We start from the raw sequence: 5665 nt of genomic DNA on the forward strand, positions 1-5665 counted from the left end.
CCAGTTGTAGGAAAATCATAATTAAACAAACATAAATACTTTATATACAATTGCCTTTCGGCCATCAAAATACTATACATGCATATGAAAACGTCTTGTGAGACCATCTAACCCACACTGCGTATCTACGAGCCTCTACTAACATACTGTATATACATGGACGGAACAAGACTCCGTCGTGCCCAAAATATGCATATATATATATATACACCAAAAGGATAATCCTAAGCACCTCCGGACAATGGAGTGCTTTCAACCAGCTGACTGCTACTGAGGATCTGGGCCAAGCTCTCCTCCCTGTCTACCTGTGGGCATGAACACAGCGTCCGAAGAAAGGACGTCAGTACGAATGTTGTACTGAGTATGAGAAGCATAAACAATGAAAGAAAACACCAACAATATAGTGATCACGTCAACATGAAATATCCGGATCTGTCTGATAATCATAAAGGAAATCATGCGTGTCATCTTACTCATACTCATCCTCATAACATATATGCATCATATGCAAGCTGCCCGTCCATGTCGGAACGGTGTGATAATCAATAATATTAGCCCGCGTCCGGGGTACCATCTCATGCCGCCCACTAGTGGTGTCTGCCCATGCCCGAAGGCCATGGTGTATCCGTATAGCTGCCCGCCTTGGCGGTGACTGCCCGGCCAACTAGGCACGGTGTGAAATGCTCATGTCATGCTTATCATAAAATGCTCATAATAATAATATACTCATCATAAAATACTTATCTCATGGTAATACATGCATAAAGCTTAAGATCAACCTTACTCTATCGGGGTGACGTAAGGTCGTGATCCCCCGATTCCATTATGGAACAACTATTAATACTCTGCCTCACCTTGAAAGAACTAGTACATAAGGCGAGTGTAAGCGATAATTAACATCATCATTATACTAGCATCATCATATCGTATAACTTATCTCATATGGACATTCATATGTGTAGGCTTTTAACTTCTTAGAAAGTGAGTGCTCATGAAGGGAATAGGAAGTTACATCAATGATTCATGCCATTAGAAAGAAAGACTAGCCTCACATACCTTGGTCGCTTAGCTAAGATGTCGCTCACTTATTCTTCGTCGATATCACGTCGTTACCTTCATAAGAGAATCCGTATCACCATTAATAAACTAACTACAAGAACGTATCGCAATTTCTAGGAAAAGTCGTACAACGCTTCCAACGTTCGTACCATTTTTCTCATGTTTCATATCACTCCCAACATTTATAATTCTACTGTCAAAATCGTACTCAACATTCATCATTTACATACAATTGGCAAAATTCACCATTTTCCCCTTATTTCTACTTCTAGCTTATCCTTGCGTTTTCATACATTAATTGCTTGTTTCGTGATATAAACATCATTTATAACGTATTTGTATTCATGACACTTCAATGTTCATAGTTCAATTCTACTATCCTTCATTTATGTCACTATTCACTCAACAATGACCCATTTCTATGTCCTTCTACATTTCAAGTGTCTATGTTTTCCAATACCTCAAACAACATGGAATAATCATGAAACTTACCTTGGATAGTGGTTGAACAACCCTTGAGTTGAAATTCTTCATTTAGCCAAAACCCTAGTTCCACCTTCTTGGGAATTTCTTGACTTAGATGATGCCTTGATGTGTTCTTGCACTTGGTTTCATAGATTTTGTGTTGTTGGACTTGATATCCCCTTTGATTCTCTTGGGTTCTTGTGGATGGAGTGTTTGGAAAGTTCTAGAGGTTTCCTGAGTTGCATGAATGGTGAATGAAATAAAATGAGGCCAAATGTTCCTTTTAATAACTCAAAGATAAGGTTTAATGAATTTCTGTCGGGTGAACAGTGACCGTAATGCGCAGTTTACGGACCGTATTTTGATTTACGGTCCGTCCCAGTGAACGTGTTTAAGCATTCTCTCAAAAGCAGAGAGTTTGGCTGGTGGACAGGGCAGTTTACGACCTGGTTTACGGTCCATAAACCAGTTTACGGGCCGTAAACTGGGTCGTATTTAACCATATTCAACAATTTCCAGAAAGTTGAGATTTTTGGCAGGTTGAAGGACGAGTGCACTATACGGTCCGTAAACCACTATACGGTCCGTATAGTGCCATATACGACCACTGGCAGTGAATTTCTCTGCAACTTTATTATTTTTCCGAGATTTCATAATTAGCCATTCCCGACTTAGTGAAACACCATACACTCATCATACCAGTACGGGAAAACTTCCGAGGTGTAACAGTATGGACAAGATATGGAAAGAATGAATGTGCATCACTTCAAGTAATGACAAGTGTTGTGGACATGACAAGAAAATTCTCAAACAACTTAGCAATAACAAAGCACAAGCGGGTACCAAAAATAGAGATGCCTAAGATTTACCAACTATATTTCGAAGTTATTCATCGCATGGTTGTGCCCCGGAAGGAAGGAAGGGTGGAGGGAAGCTTTTTGGATGTGGCACTCATGGAGATTTTGACAATAGTGCCCAAATAAATCTGCCGGTCTCATGATTTAGCGCATGTACATGACCTCTCTACAGGAGAATAAAGGCCATGGGTTAGCGTACACGTTTTGGTTGACTAAAGTTTTTGATCACTTCAAAGTGCCCATCAAAGTATTATAGTATCAGAGAGCGAAGGATGTGATAGGGAGTGTGGAATAGGTTGATAAACCAGTTCCATTTGAGGATGCTGAAGAGGAGCTGCAAATCTTAAGAGATCAACTTGCAACCAAGGATATTGAGATTGCAACATTGACAGAGAAGAAACGTTGTGGCTTGGATATGTTGCGTGTTAAGTATGAACGTGAGCAAGAAGTCCTAAACACTTAGCTAGTGACTCTACAGACTACACTGGATAAGGAAAAGGTAGAAAATACAAAGGCTATTCAGAATTTGGTTGCATCCCTTACTAAAAACCCCCCCTCAACCTCAAAATCATCATCCTATATTTTCTTAGCATCCCTTGTGTTTAGCCTATCTCAGTTTTTGTTTGATAACTCTGATGGTGTTCTTTTTAATCGATGATGGAAACAGTTTTGCTCTCTTATATCTATGTGCTATTTCTGTGCTTAGAATATTCAAGAAGATAAAAAAATGAGCAAATGTGTTTATTATGCATATATGTGATAGCCCCAGTGGCCATGAGTTTTATATTGCAAGTCCAAATTAATGTTTAACTGCACTGCGACTGCTTTTTGATGATGCCAAGAGGGGCAAGATTATGTAATGCTATATAATGCTTATGAGTAACATGAATCTGAATATCATGTTTACTTTCTAGACTTTGAGATGGTTCAAACATGTTACACAGTTGCTCTAAAGCTTGAGTTTGTCATCATAAAAAAAGGGAGATTTGTTGGTATAAAGAATGTGAGTTTTGATGCTTGACAAAGTAAAATGAACCAGGCAAGTGAACTAGGTATACAGACATGTTCTATCTCAGAGATAGAAGGACGAGCTAGCAGTGAATATATCAGAGACACATGCAGGACACGGGTGAATGAAACAGGTCAATGGACACGTTCCATCTTAGACAATAAGGAGTTTCAGAGAAGAAAGAATCAAGCGCTTGAGCCAGGTCGAAGAACATGTTCCAGCTCAAGAGTCCTACTGCGAGTAGGATTTGTGGTGTATGGTAAAGACTTGGCGGACAAGTTTGCAGGATTTCTTGCCATAATTATCTATCTACTTCAGACTCTTACAAGGACATTGGAGACGCGTGAATGCAAGAACCCCAAGTTAACTCAAACCCTAACTCTCATAATGGGCCTTACCTTGTAGGGATTGGGTTCAACCGACTTGATGCAAACCTAGTACTATAAATATTCAAGTCAAGCCATGAAGAAGTTTTGCACATTCACAAAGAGAGATCAAAATATTGAGCGAATACAGTCAATGTTATATTGAGTGTTCTGATTTCAGAAGTACCGCCTAATACAAAGAAGAAGATTGAAGAACCTGTTTAATAGAGATTGTGTTTTACAGTTCTTGATTTAGGATTGTTTATCGAGGTGTGCTTTTATCCGCTTTCTTAGAAGCAATTACTATAGAATCAAATTCAACTTCAAGTTGGGATAACTTGGAGTGGGCTCAATAGTCTAGGGAGATTGTTGAGATAGGAACTAGAGTTTACTATCCTAGGTTATAAAGTTTGTAACTTGAATTTGCACAGACTCACAATTGTAGTGGAGTTTGGGAAAAATCCTGCAGAGGTGTAGGTCGTGGTTTTTCCACCCTTGTAAGCCAGGTGGGTTTCATGTAAAAATACTGTGTCCTTACTTTATTGTTCTTTACTATTCTACAAACGCTAGCTTGAAACAGGTGGAGTAAAGTGTTCTATCACATAGGCAAAAATCTAGTAGAAAATAGGATAGATAACTGGTCGTGCAATATATCAACATTGTTTGGATTCTTCTCAGTTAATACATACGAAACCTTGAGAAGAGTTGAGTAGAATATTACTTTACCCTTTCATCTCTTGAAACGAGTACCGTGGAACCTGTTGACACCCAATTTTGTCCCGCCTCTCTTCCAAAATACCTATTTACGCTTCTAATATTTTTAGAAAAAATTAAAATATATATATAATTATTTTACGGAATTATTAGCCTTTTATCAATACCGGCACTTTATTATTCTATTACAATTATTATTATTATTATTATTATTATTATTATTATTATTATTATTTATTACTATTATTATAATTCATAATTTTTTATCATTTTGACATTTTACCAGCTTACGCACACACATCGCATCTATCTTTGCATAATTAAATAATAGCATTTTGTTTCAGTGCGAATTTTTGAAATATTATTGCACGGCTATTACAACGCCATTTTTTTTATCCGAGCATTGATGATTGCATATTTTGTATTGAGCAGTATTTAACACAAATTGTTTAAACAGGTCTTTTATTTAAATTTAGAAGCCAAACTATTTTTTTTACACTCGGACCGTATTTTTGACTCACCGGACCCCAAATCAAAGTCCGATTAACTCCTAATATTTTTTTGATTAGCCCATATCGCTTATCTTAATTTTTAGACTAGTCCATGTTTTAATTCACTAGTCCATTCTTTTAATACCCAATCTAAAAATTGACCCGGTCCGCAAATGGACCGGGTCCGATCCATTTTGCATCCAAATAAGGGAAACCCTTTTCAGGGTTTCCCATTTCACTTTCCTCTCCACCCATCTCCGCCTCCCTCTTCCCCTTTCCTCTTCTTCATCCGCCACCCATCGCCGTCTCCACCATCCCCTCCATTATCGCCTCCACCACACCACCATCTCCCCATCGTTCCCTTCCTCCCCTTCATCCTAAAACCTAGCCGCCACATCTTTCTGACCTCCCCACTCTCCACTGCCCCTTGCACTCCTCCACTACCTCCTGCCAACCCACTCACCACTGCCACCCCACTTGCTCTGACACCTCCACTACTTCCATCTCCGCCCCACTCACTCGACACTTCCTCACCTTCCCATTACACCACGTTACCCCCACTACTTTTCCGACATCATCACACCCATATCCATCATCTCCACCACACCCATACCCCCACGTGCTCTGACATCACCACGTTACTTCTCCCTCTGTTCCTTTCGCCATTTTTTGTCTTGAACCCAAAACCCTATAAAATGGGGTTGA

This window comes from Lycium barbarum, chromosome 1 (genome assembly GCF_019175385.1).
Source record: "Lycium barbarum isolate Lr01 chromosome 1, ASM1917538v2, whole genome shotgun sequence".
Taxonomy (NCBI): Eukaryota; Viridiplantae; Streptophyta; class Magnoliopsida; order Solanales; family Solanaceae; genus Lycium; species Lycium barbarum.